Source organism: Protopterus annectens, chromosome 5.part0 (genome assembly GCF_019279795.1).
Source record: "Protopterus annectens isolate FY-2018-M chromosome 5.part0, PAN1.0, whole genome shotgun sequence".
Lineage (NCBI taxonomy): Eukaryota > Metazoa > Chordata > Ceratodontiformes > Protopteridae > Protopterus > Protopterus annectens.
Genome location: NC_056735.1, coordinates 705,178,643 through 705,193,460, shown reverse-complemented (window position 1 = coordinate 705,193,460; position 14,818 = coordinate 705,178,643). Strand labels below are relative to the sequence as shown.

At 37.9% G+C, this 14,818-nt stretch overlaps 1 protein-coding gene across 2 annotated transcripts in view; it reads right to left on the bottom strand.

Annotated features, from left to right (window-relative positions):
* The window catches only part of ARHGAP6 (Rho GTPase activating protein 6), a 1,747,989-nt gene that overhangs the window by 1,598,554 nt on the left and 134,617 nt on the right, over window positions 1–14,818 (bottom strand). The gene's annotated exons all lie outside the window — the stretch shown is intronic.

Genomic DNA, 14,818 nt, shown 5'->3' with positions numbered 1-14,818 from the left:
TAAAATAGACAAATATTTATTTATGACCTGTTATACCTTATAAGTATTTTTATATGTCAACATACACCTTACTTCTCCTTTACTATTCTTACCCTTTAATTTCCGTTGTTCAGCTGGAAAAAAAAAGTAGGTCTAGCCAAACCTCTACATTGTTGAATGATGTTCTCATGACCTAATATGATTTCTCTATTATAATAACCATGTTTACAAAAATCAACAGCCATGGACTCTAGTTGTTTAAGCATATTTGAATCAGATGTATTAAATCTAGCAACACGATACATCTGATGCTTAACAATATTTTGAAACATGAAAGAGGGGTGCATACATGTACGATGTAAATAATTATTCCTTTTAACCAATTTGCTATGCAACTGTCTTTCTATGCACCCTACTACATTCTTAGATACTGAAACATCCAAGAACGTAATTTGTGAAAAAGATATTTTATGTTTAAATTTCAAAAATGCAGCAGTACTAGAAATATGTTCTACAAAATTATTAAAGCTAGATTCATCTCCTGTCCAGACCATAAAAAGATCATCCATAAACTGTCTATAAACACCTCTGTAATTAATAAAGGGATCAATTTCAGGTAAAATATACTTCTCTTTCCATATAAACATAAAAATATTAGCATATATATTGGCGACAGGGGTTCCTATTGCCACCCCTATCGTTTGATGATATACATTCATCCTAAATAAAAAATACATTATTTTCTAATACTGATAATAATAAATCACAAATTATTGAATCCTATCTAAAGAATAGTCGGAATATTTACATAAAAACGTATCTATCTATATATATATATATATATATATATATATATATATATATATATATATATATATATACTAGCTACCCCTACATCATGTGGGTTGACCGTAAAAAGAGAATCAACATCAAGTGTAACAAAATAAGATTGACGTTCAACAGTTCCCTGTGACCAAGCATAAAATTATTCAAGAAACACTGTAGTATCTTTCAGAATTGTACTAGCCTTATCTAACCAGGGTCTCAGCTGTTTTTCTAAATAATTGGAGGTGGGCTCAGTGACCCATCCCCTAGATGAACCTATCGGTCTCATGGGAGGTTTTCATAGACACTTCGGAGTATTAACATTAAGATAATTAAATAAATAATCTGTGACAATCATGCATGAAAACAGTAGCCTTCTCAATAGTTAAATCAATAACATTACTATATTTTCTGCTAATGGCTACATAACCGCCAAATTTTAACATTTCACTCATGCAATTCTCATAATACTCAGTGTCAGGCACAACAATCCACCAACCTTATCAGCGTTTTTAATTACAATATCATCATTCATAATTAAAGAATGTATAGCTTTGAACTGTTCAATAGTTAAATTGTGAAACTTATTACATGTTCCAGCATTATATAATTTGCAGAAATCTCTCTCAATGGTCATTTCAAAAACTCGTAATATAGTATTATTGTAAGGTATACTACAATAAGGTAGACTAGAACATTTGAATGGATCTACTTCATAACTACTATCAGTACCAAACATTAACTTTAAATACAAATTCCTTACAAACTGCTTGATTTCTAATAATGTAACAGAAATATCAACAGGCTTTGAAAGAACAAATGTTAAACCTCTCCTTAAAACATAAAGTTCATGTTCAGTCAGCTTATATGTAGATAAGTTGAAAATCACCTCCTCGTTTGGCTCCTGGTGACAGGTCGATTCTTCTGCACAATTCCCTTGCTGTTGTTTATCAGGCTCTTCATTCTTGCCCTTGGTTTTGGCATAGGAAGAGGCTGTTCTAGCAGTAGTGGAAAATCCACCAGGTCTAATGCCTGTACAAGATTAGCATCAACAGTCGTGGAAAAGTTATTATTAGTAGTAATGGCAAGCTCAGAAACCGTATTAGTCATTACTTCTTCAGATTCTTGCAGAAAACAATCCCAATTTGGCACTGTATGTACAGGAGACTGTATTTAAGCTAATGCTTCCTTTTCACCCATGATATCAGCAGAGTTCACATGTCGTGATGCATTCTTAATTGGCTGTTGGCTTCTCTATGGGCCAAATGAAAATGTTTCCTTTGCTAAAGTCAGTCAAATCCCTTCTTAATTTCTTCTTTTTAGTTGCTATAAACTTCTCCTCAAAAGCAGTTAAACATTCAACTGCTTCATTAAACAACTTAGAGTGTTCATGAGTGTTCATTTAACTTGACATTAGAAGTTAGATCAGCATACAGCATTTCAATCTCTCCATGAAATTCATGCTGTATGAGCTGAAAATACTCATTCAATAATTCCATGTACCGAAACAAGAAGCTCAAATTTATTAACTGCCAATGCCTCAGCAAGTCAGGGAAAAGTTTTCCATATGAGGGCATTTTAAGTATTCTTAGCCCCTAGGCACAACTTTATAATGCAGATATGCAGAGAAGCTTCAGCACTGCCACTGTAGGTGCTTACATTTCATAACAGTTTGTTCAAAGACACAAACCTTAATTTTACATTATAGAATCAAGTCAGAATCCTGCACATGAACATTATTGACATCAATACAGCTCGTATTAGTCAGGTCTAGTAACAGATTATTACTTATATCCATAATGTCAGTTACAGACCAAACTTCTAAAGGTGACATATTACTTGTTGATGGTAGATACACAGATGAAATTGGTGGATGGGTTCCACCAGTGTCAACCATTCACCGAACTAAGTATGAACAATAATAAATGAGAATGGTAAATAGTTTTAAATCCAGCAGCTCAATCAAAAAAACAAATTAAAACAAATAAAACCACTGGAATACACAGAAAAATACATCTCATTTAATGTGCAAGTCAAATTTTCTCCAAAAGGTTTCTTCAGGCAATGAATAAAATCATGAGACACAGAAATTATTTAAAACCAACCCATAAAACACATGACAGGAAATTAATTAATCAAGCAATTAAACTTGTTATTGTAGACTCTTAAGAAAAGGCTTTAAAGTAAAAGTGCCATTCGATCCAGGTGGTAAATGTGCTCTAAGCATACAGGTAACCACCTTTCAGATATAACGTGGAAAGTAAATATGAATGCATTGTACAAGCATATATTAGAGAAAAGTGATATGCATAGTTTTAAATTTGCAATTTTAAATGTTATTTATTTATCATTACATGGCTGTGACATTAAACTTCTCACAGTGAGTGAGGAAATGCAGTGGATACTTTGGCTTAGAAGAACATTGCACATACCTCTCCAACTGTACAAATTTTTGCCTTATATCTTTGGTCCATTTTTAATAAAATTGAGGCTGTCTGGCAAATTAGTGACAAATGATTAAAGATTGACGTTAGAAAACAATGACAGACACTTGAGGTCTAGACCATACCCTTCAGAAAGTTCATGCTAATGCAAAATCTGTTATTCTATCAACTTTCTAAGCTTGTAAGATCAATATTTCAAAATTGTCCCTATTTGTACTACTTTTGTTATGGCTTTGTCCAGATTCCTTACTCTAAGAAGTTGAGAGGTATGACACTGCATCAATGGGCCCAACCTGGACTGGGATTTTATTCCAGAGTGAAGGGAGCCTCTGGGTTATGAATCTGTCCCTCCAGCATGTCCTATTTATTTCAGTGCTGAGGTTCAAGTCTCTCGAGCGCATAGCTCGATGGGATTTGGATTTTCTGAGGTGCAGCATGTCCATTAATTCCGGGTTGGACGTGGCTTTATACATCAGGCACAGATCGCCTCTGAGAAGGTGGTATGCCACTGAGTAGAGCTGGAGTTTCTTTAACTGGGCAGCATATGGCATCTGTTTGAGACCTTTGATCCTCATGGTGAGGTACTTTTGGGGTCTTTCCAGTTGCTGCAGATGTCTGGTAAGGTACATCCCAAAAGGGTCATTGTACTCAATTATGGGTCTAATGAGGGATGAGTAAAGAGGCACGATGACCTCCCCTGATCTAGATGTGAATCCCTTCATGATTAGGTGGGCTATATAAAATGTTTTTTTCTAACCACTTTGGCCATGTGGTTGTCAAATGAGAGATTGCTATCAACTTGGGTCTCCAGGTCCCTAATTACTTCTTCTGTACTTAATGGATTACCACCTATGTGGTAATGTGTGGGCACTTTGTTTTTACCAAAGGGGCTGACTATACACTTTTTGGCGTTTAACTTGAGGCCATGGCTCTGGCACCAGTTGTCTGTTTCTATGAGGCCCTTTTGTAGGATGCTTGTGTCTGCTGGAGAGTCTATTATGGCACCCAGTTTGCAGTCATCTGCGAACTTGGTCAGCCACAGTCCTTCCGTGTTAGCCTGTACCTCCGAGAAATATATACTGAACAAGAGAGGTCCCAGGACTGAGCCTTGTGGGATGCCACTTGTAACTGGTTTGGAGTCTGACATGGCTCCAGCAATTCTAACCATGTGGGTTCTGTCCTTGAGCCAGTTTGCAACCCATATAGTGGCATAGGGGTTTATATTTAAGCTGGTGAGCTTATCTATAATGCCCGAGTGGGGTATTGTATCGAAGGCTTTTGCAAGGTCCAGGTAGGCTGTGTGGACCACCTTCCCCTCGTCAAACGCCTTGATGAATGTTTCAAAGAAATTAACCAGGTTTAAGAGGCAGGATCTGCCCTTAACAAAGCCGAACTGGGTAGGATCCAGTGTCTGTAGGTCCCCAATATCTTTATTTATGCGGTCCTTGATGATCCTTTCCATAGCTTTGCAGACCAAGCTAGTCAAGCTTATGGGGCGATAGTTACCAGGATCCGTTGAGGCACCACCTTTGTGGAGAGGGACCACTGTTGCTGTACGCAACTCTTTGGGTACATATCCTGTAGTAAGGCAGAGACTGAACAGTAGTTTTATGTTTGGGTTTAGTTCTTCTTGGAGTTCATGTAGGACGCAGCCCGGGACACCGTCTGGTCCCATTGATGCTGTGTTTTTTGCTTTGGAGAGGGCGGCTCTACCTGAGCATCTGAGATGTCAGGGGGGCAGCACTCTGCTGGGATAGAAATTTGCCCTTTTGGTGGGGAAGGTGGGGAGAAGTTTGCGCTGAACCTGTCAGCTAGGATGTTGGCAATGTCTGTGGGTTTGGTGTATTTTTTGTCATTTTGGACTAATTCTGAGCATATCTGGGAATTCCCACCCAGGTTCCTAACATAACTAAAGAAAGCCTTGTGATTATCCTTAGTGTCCTGTGTAATTTTTCTCTCAAAGCTGGCCTTAGAAAATTTTATGAGTGCCCGTAGTTTTTTGCTAATATTGATCAGAGATGCCTTCCCTTTTTGGGATTTTGCTCTATCATGTAGTAGCTTCTTCCTTCTATTGTATAGTTTGTTTATGGCTGGGGTCCACCAGACAGGATGCCTAACTTTGGAGGATTGGGTCTTGGTTTTATTTGGGATTGCATGATCCATGCATTCCTGAAGGTGTTCATAGAATGCGTTTATAAAGGATTCTGCGGTCTGGGCCGTATTTTCCACAGGCCCAAGGGCTTTGAAGGATTCCACCTCAGTTTTGAGGAGTGTGAAATTTGCTTTAGAGAAGTTTTTCACTGTGGTTTTTCAGGGCAGGGGCTGGAGTCGGGATGTGAATACCTAGTGAGATTAGTTTATGGTCTGATCTTACCAGTGAGGGATAGACTTCTGGTCTGGAGAATAGAGTCCCCATGTTGGTGATGATCAGGTCCAGTATGTTTTCCCTCTTGTGGAGTGGCAACAAGTTGTTCCATAGCATTTGAGTTTATAAATTCTAGGAACCTTTGGGCTAGGGTGTTGGAGCTAGAGTAATGCTTCCAGTCTATGTTAGGGTAGTTGAAGTCGCCCAATATAATGGTGTTTGGAGAGACCTTCATATTTTCCAGTGTTCTCAGGAAGGCCAAGTGGGGTTCCTGGGTTTGGGAGGGTGGTCTGTAGCAGGCTATAAACTGGAAGGCAGTTTTAACCACTGTTAGTTGCACATGGATAGTCTCTGATGCTTTGTGCTGTGCCACCAACCTGGAGTTGTGGGTATCTTTGACGAATATTGATACTCCCCCTCCTTTTGTTTTGATCCAAGTTTTGGGGCTGAAAAACATGGTATGAGGTATAACCTGGTAGTGCTGGGGTGCTCTCGGGAGCCTTGAACCAGGTTTCTGTTACTGCACAGATATCAATGTTCTCCATGCTAAGGAGAGTTTTGAGTGCATGCATCTTGAAGTTTAGACTTCTGGTGTTGAGTAGCATTACTCTTAGTTTCTTATCTCTTGTGATACCTATGGAGGTGGGTATGTCTTTTGAGCCTTGCCTAAAAAAGGCACTATGGGGGTGGCAAGAGCCTTTGCCAATATCCAAAAGCCCAGGGGTGACAGGTGCAAGCCATCCCTAGCGAAGCATCGTGGCTTGTCGAGCATATCATCCCAAGCTGACAGGCATTGGATCCCCTTTGAATGACACCAATACTTAAGCCAATTATTGAAATTGATCATCTTGTCTTCATATTGTGACATCATTCTTGGTGAGGGTAAGATGCTACTCAAGGTCAGGGTCATACTGGCCTGGGCTACATGCTCAGGGAGCTTCTCTATGTCTCTTTTCATGTAGTCCATGGAGAAAGGCAACAGTCATCCCTCTGTACAAGGGTGGCCCATCTACAAACCATGGAAGCTACAGACCCATAAGTCTCATAGTCCTATATGTAAAGCTATGGAAAGAATGATCATGGAGATGATCAACAGAGATATAGTAAACCTCCAGACACTGGACCCAACCCAGTTTGGTTTCGTCAAGGGCCCATAGATCTCTGCAGATGGTAATTCCAGCCAGCCATGTGGTTAAATGACAAATGCCCTTTGGAAGTAAAGCTATAGAAATCTTGACAAGTTTTAAGAGCATTGGCATTGTCAACAAAGACCCAATGCTGTATGTTTTCCAGTAATAACATATAGCTATGATAATCATGTTATAAAGAAAGCTGTCTGCTGGAAAATTGATGCATTTGAACTGTGGTGCAGGAAACAAAAAAACATTTGAGAATTATGTGGACTGCAAGAAGTACATATACCCTGAGTGTTCACTAGAAAGCCTGATAGTAAAAGATAAACTCACATAATTTAGCCATGTAATGTCAAAATAAGAATTCACACTGCAGAAAACACTGATGCTGTGAAAGATCAAAAGCAGAAAATGAGATAGAAGACAGACACTAAGATGGGCACACATTACTGAAGAAATCTGTATAAATTTGCAAGAAGTAAAAGAAACAGTTTTTTTGACATGCAGTCCTGGTGTGCTAAAGTCCATGAGGTCATAAACAGCCAGGTTTCATTAAATGACTAAACAAAAGAAATAGCATATGACCCCCTGGCACAGACACAGGGGAAAATGTATGATCTTCTACTGAACTTTCCCGATTTTCAACATTTTCATCTAAAATTTTTAATACAGCTCTTTGCTGAAAACCTCATAATATAAGAGCACATAATTTTCATCCACAAGTTGAAAATGAACTTCTGCACCAAGAAAATGACAACTCACCCTCACAGTGTAAAATAACTTAACAGTTGAACATTTTTACCATCTTAATGAATGAGTGTCCATTCCATTAAGTATGTTAAAGCCAAAATATAATCTTTTATAGGCAAACTCACAACCTTCAATTTTTCTGGTATATACAAACCAAACAAGAGTCTGCATGTCCTCCCCACAGTTGAGTGACGTTTAAAGACATGCAGGTAGGTGCATGCGTGAATGGGTTTGCCTTTGTTGAAGGCATCGGGCTGGCATCTCAGCACCGTAAAAATCTACTGCCAATCATAAGTGGAATGGAGTTCCGCTGTGGCGACCCCTAACCAAAAAAAGCCGAAAGGCATTACTTTTTTTTACAAACCAAACTATTGTTGAGTTTACTCTTGTAGACCAACTTTTTAGTACTTCTGATATAACAAAAAGAAACTAAAAGCAGAATTTAATCTTGTAAAGGCATGCTCCTAACATTTCAGTATCACTGATATACTGATATTAAAACAAATGCATCCAGGTCAAAATTTAATCTTGTAAAAGCTAAGTCAGACTTCTAACATTTCAGTAAAAAATAAACTAAAGTTCTTAAGAAACACCAAAGTGTCTGGACTGCTAAGGGAAAGGAAAAGCAAAGTAGTGTTTTTATCATAAACATAATAATTTGCTAGTGAGCGTCACAGGAGTGGTTGCTGTGTGCATGACAAACACTGATTCTACATTTGGTATAAAAGCCTACATCTATTCCATAAAAAACCATAGATACTTCTCATAATTTACTTCCTGAACGATCACAGAAATGGAGGCAATTTAAATTAAGCATTCATAAACAACTGCAGTTGCAAAAGCATCTTTATTTTCAACAATGCAGTTTTCACTACTAAATCCAAATTACCACTTTAGATGCAGTTCATTAATAAATCTGCATTCACAAATGCCAGCAATCACTCTGTTTTGCATCCTGTGTAAGGGCTCATATAAATCAAACAGTGACTGCCTAACAACATTTGATATGGAGTACAGAATGACTGCCTTCATTTATGTTTCATCACTGCCCATGTATTCCTTAATTTCTGGAATACACATTTCATAAGTACAAGTATTTAAACATACTGCTAGTGCATGCAGTCACTGTTGGCAATCACTTATTCTTTAATTGTTTTACTTCATGGATACCTATATAATGCTAACAGTAATGCAGAGGCCCAGCTATACTAGATAGGCTTCATCTGATTACCATAATACTTTGCAGAAGGCTCGGTATCAGCAGCTGTGTGTTGTTTTATAAGCTTTTCTAAGTTGTTTCTTTTTATAATTGAAATTAAACCTTTGCTACAGAGAATGATTTATATCAGAAAGCATAACTAAAGCATATCAAATATACATGTAAACAAAAACCTGAAATATAGCTCTCAACTGTCCAGAATTTTGCAGAATGTTCATATTTTTGCCTCTTATTTTTGGTCTGTTACACATAAAACGTGTTTTTCTGACACATTGCTGTGGACTGAAGTCACTAAATAAACGACATTCATTTCAGTTTCAGACTTCCAATTCTTCAGAAAATGTATGCTGATGCACAGCATTTTACTCTAGAAATTTAAGTTTATAAGGGCAATATTTAAAATCTGTCCCTGATTTTGGGTCTTTGTTCCTTCATTAGGTTCTACTATGGATCACCAAACTACATAGCCCCTAGCACCACAAATGCCAAAAAATAATGCCTGAATCATGCTAACATGACCAAGTTAACTTAAGCATTTCTTGCAAAGGGGCAAGCCTTCCTGCATTTCCCAATAATTCCATGTTGTTATACCAATGAATTCCATGGCTGCACCAACTTGAAGAAAAAAGAAATCCCCCAAAGAACGGAGTCGTTGCCAACACACACTTAGAAACCGCATGTCTGCAGTGATTTCCTGTGGAAAACACTGATCGGCATTATGTTCCTCTGCATATTTTTCTTCGGGCAACTGATGCTTGAGGAATTTCACCTCAAGCACCTAAAGAAGAACCATACCCCATGGTTTTTATGTGTAGGATTGTTGTGCTAAGGGATTGGGAGGTATAATCTAAAGCCAAAAATGATCATGGCTGTAAGGTACACTTTGGGATTACAGAAATGTTGAAGGTTATAATAATTTCCCCTACACAATGTGTCACTTGGTACACAATGTGCTACATTCCTCTTTAGTGGCTTGCCGAACACTGAAATAAATCTCACCATGCTTCATTACACTAATGCATTTTACGTATTACCATCTAATTTTATACTTTACCGTTAGGAAAAATGCCCTACTGTGAAGTTAATACAAAGGAGAAAGGGTAAGGAAAAGTTTTACAACAAAAGGTAACTAGTACTGAAAGAACTTACGCTTTTTTTTAATTTTAGCATTTTTTCTCTTCTTCTTGTGCTATTTCACTCATAATTAATTACTGACCTTTATAAGTGGACGAAAATATTTACAATGCCATGAGGCCCACTAAAGCAGATATGGTGCTATAGAAGTCTTAAGGAAGCCATAGATGTGGACTTTAGAAACTGAGCTTAAGGTAATAAATGCCACTTTGAGCTAAAGCAATTAATGGATGCCAATGTGTGGACCATGTAGAGAAGGTTCAGAGGTACTTAAGAAGGGATATCAGAGTGTTTATTCTTCACAAGTCAGTCTGAGTAAAACATTACCCATGTAGGTGAAAAACTTAACCTATAATTCAGTGTCTCAAGTCAGGTTGACTTATATTTACCAGAGACAGCTGGGCTTGCTGACATGTACGACAGACTGTAAGACGATGAGTGCATCGACTACTTTTCATCAGTCACTCATTTGCTGTTGTCCAGGAAGTGAGCTCAAATATCACACATAACAGGAAACCTGTAACCAAACAGCACTAAGCATGCATGCATGAAATAAGGAAACAGCAACTTATACATGTAATGTAAACTACCACAACTGTTGTCCTGCTGTCAATAGGCTTATCTTAGTCAATAGGAACTTGACATCTTATTTAATAAGTACACGAGTTCCAACAGCAGGAGGAAGACAAATATTTGGTAAGAAAATATCAAATCCTTTCCCAAAACAGAGTTGTGCAACTGAATCAGTTTTATTAGTTTTGACTCCATGCATAAGTATATATTCGCTAGAGAAAGAAAAAAGTTGTTTTTCTCTGTTTAATTTCGTAATGATTTCCAAAAGCTTGCATACAGTTCAGTTACTGACTTCTCCAGTGTTACAAAGAATGCAGTTTATCAGAGGGAAGTAGTAGACCCAGCAATTTGTGAAGGAAAAGGAAAGGCTGTTGGAATACCACGCCAGTGTATAACATCTGTAGTTGCATATCATTTCATATTGCATGCAGGGGCAGGTACAGGAACAGAGCATGACTGCATAATCCTGAAAAAAGCCTGAAGAAAATGCTTGGATGCCTTTCCTTTTCCCAAGGTAGTGCAACACAAGTGAGGATCAAACATTATGTTGTAAATTATGCTTGATTCCCTTTCAGCATTATAAAGTCTTCCGTGCTGCGGCAATAAGGAGCTTATCACCTAAATTAGCAACAGGAAAAGTCATCCTCCTTTGTTTTCTGTTAGCACAAGACAATTTCTGTTAGTGACTACAGACATCATAACAACATCCGTTAAACTGTGGTGCATGACAAACAGTACACAATTCAGCAAAGCTTTACTAATTAATTCTAAGTGATCTTTAGAAAGTAAAGGCAATAACTGGCCATAATCATGCATACTAGTTGCCTTAGAAAGTCATGTACATAAGTTATCTCAAAATGTACTACAGCTAAGAGTTATGTTGTGTGCCTACTAATCATAGTCACACTCTCACACAAACGCGCATGCACGCACGCACACACACACACACACACACACACACACACACACACACACACACACACACACACACACACTTTGACATAGCTTCAAACAGAAGAAATAGTAGTTACATGAGCATATGTATGTGAAATAATACAGAAATTCCAAATTACCTTCAAGGGCACCACACCTTACATATACTTGGCAAATAACGTACACATCACAATTCCAGCAGATGATTCAGAATGTCCAAACAAATTTAAAACATATTCTTTTAATATGAAAACATTGACTTCCCTACAAGTGATTGAGGGCCATTTGATCAGCTTCTCTTTCTGCCCAATTAATTTATTCAAATTTAAACCTGCCCAATGACTCCATGCACTGCAGAGTCACTATTTGTTCATACCAGCTCAATGCTATGTTTGAGATATTCTCACATCTCCTCTCCCCACTCTTGTGAAATTGTGGAGCACAGGGACTCACAAAAGAGAGAGATGCAAGGGGCTTGCCCATGGAAAAATTATTTTTTTCTTAACTTGAGTGCATTTTTTGAGGGGGGGGTGATGGAGATTTGTTTTGGATAAGCTATGATCATGGAAGTGGTTAGGGATGGCAATGTTGCTATCATTCTTTGCGTATGAGAAAACAACACTTGTAAATTATAGTTTTTATGTACAATGATAGGAGTGTTTATACAAGAGTATATGTGCACGTTTGTAAAAACTGTGCAAAAAACATGCATACAATTCTGCTCTTTTGGGCAGTGCTTACTATGTTTGTCACCTTAAAGGAAACCCACATTACCTTTCCCACTATCATTTCACAGGTCAGTGTCATAAATGTAGTTGTAAATATAAGACACAGCCTCAGGAAAAGCGAAACATGCTATTAACTTGTTTATATAACAATATTCTTATCAGTAAGCATGGCACCTTTTTCTCAAATTATTTTAATGCCTAAAGCAGATGCCCTATGCTGACCATCTAAAAAAAACTCCAGCTATACTCTGTGGCATATCGTCTACTCAGAGGTGATATCTGCTTAACATACAAGGCCATGTCAAACCCTGAGCTGTTGGACATGCTCCACTTAAAGAAATCCCAATCCCTCAGAGCCACACGCTCCAGGGATCTAAACCTTGTCATCACAATGAACAAAATATGCTGGAGGGATAGGCTCCTGACCAAGAGACTCCCCATACTCTGGAATAAACTGCTCATACATGTCAAGCAGAGTGCCTCCTTGGCCCTCTTCAAAAGGAACCTTGACGATTGGATGGGAGATAGGAAATTCACCCCGGGGATCATGTCAGTCGCCCTGCTACACAGGGGTCCAGGAAAGTAAATATTGTGGGAAGAAATATCCAAGGAATTGTTATGGCTAGGCTTGCATAGGCTCTAGGGCCGATAGCCTAGTACCAACCTATAAACCTATGAACCTATACAAGTGTAGTTCTATGCAAATAATTTACATTTTCACTGTTTCATAGTTCTGTATTTTATTCATTCAAAGAACATTTCTTATTATCCATCTGTGGCTACCTCATCAACAGGTTAAACATACATAAAAAACACACTGAAGATGCTCAAAACATGTACAAATTAATATGGGGGTTAAGCAGCACTGCTTAGCTTTGAAAGTAATATGCATTTTACAAGCCTATCCTAACTTGTAACTGTTTCATAACCCAGGTGAATAGCAAGTCAGCCAAAACACAAAGCATTTGGAAATATGGCTGGAATATTTTTTTTCTGTGTGGGTACAATCCCCTGTAGTCCCTATTTAATTCAGTCATCTCCAAGGTTTTGGAAGAAGCTGTGACTTTCAGCCCATTTTGTCAGACTGACTTCAGCCAACCATCCTATGTTCAGTTTAAAGCTGAACAAAGATTGCCTCAAGCCTTAGTATACTCACGAGAAACATTAAAAGGGTTGAAAGCCATGGTGAATGGAAGAAGTCTGTCTACCACAAAAGAAGCTATACACTGTCACATAATGCCTGCCAATATTGCAAAAATTATTACAAACATCAGCTGCTAAACAGCTTAATTATGTTTTCCTGGGTTTGGTTCATTTTTGCTTCTACGTGCATCCTGCATTACTCTGAGAAAGTTACTTAAATACTAGTTTACTTACTTATGGTTAGCACCACCACACAAGTCATCTTAGGTAGTCTTTAAAAATGGGTATTTGCACACATGGGCATTATATGATTCACGAACAGACAATCAGCTACAGGGGAGGTCTCTTTCAAGCCTCAGTTTATCACTGGTTTCTAGAGAGAGAGATTAATTGAATGCAGTTATAATGAAACTATATTTCATAAGTGTGCACATATGGATTCAGATACATGGATACATGCAAACATAATCCTATTTCCCTGCAATATGAAACAAATATTGACATTCACTGAGAAAATATAATGGCATCCATGCTTAGCCATAGAATAAAGGCTCATTGAATGAAATTATATACGATAAATTCCAGAAATGGCTACAAGAAGCCATATAAAATAACTGCATATGTGTATCTGGCATACAGTGTACTTGGTGCATGTCTGTACAGTAAACAGACTTATTGAGCTTGAGACTGTTCTTCTTAAAGCTCAGACAGACAGACAGTCCCAAATTAGGAATTTTATGCTCTGTGACAACTTGATCTATGTCTGCATTGAAAAAAAAAGATAGAAGAAACCTGTGCAGCTGCAAAGAAAGGATTGATAAAGAATGTGATGATATGAGGTAGTGCCAGCTATGCCAGGAGGAGTAGGACAGTGGATCTTTAACATATACAAGCATAGCTAGCTGGAGTTTTTGTAAAGAATTATATGTCATTTGTATGTCAAACTGATTTGTATAGGTGCTTGCGGTGAAAATATATTTGTAAATTTTCTTGTGTTAAAAAATGTACCAACAGTAGGTCCTGCTGGACAGAAAAGAAATACACCTGTAGGTCAGACTGTATTGTAACTGTTGAAATTGAAAAATAACCTGAAATTAAGTTACTTGGTCTAAGCCATATAGATTGTATCTCACAGGTCTGAATGCAGCGAGATACCAATTGTATGCAAAAAGAAGGACTAGGAATCCTGCTGTATTGTCCTTAGTGATGACTAAGGGTGTAAGTGTTAGATGATTTTTATAGCTTCCAGATGCTGTAACACATCTTAGCAAAGCTCTATGTGTGTGTATTGTGACACATATGTGCATATTCTGGCTCATCTTCTAGTAAAGGGTGTAAGGTAGGAACCACAGAGCCAGGTGACCAGATGTGATGTCATTTTGTAAACCAGAACTGAAATGATGATTTAATACTAGATGAGACAGAAGTCTCAAGCCAGTCTGTTTGTGAAACCTGACAAGAAAGACCACTCACCCACATCACCTTGCCTTGCTCTATTAAGTAAGAAGAAAATAATAATGCTTTAAATCAGTCAGGAAAATAAAGTGAGATTAGTTAAGTATTGTTTTCCTGTATCTGTGTGAATCTTTCCA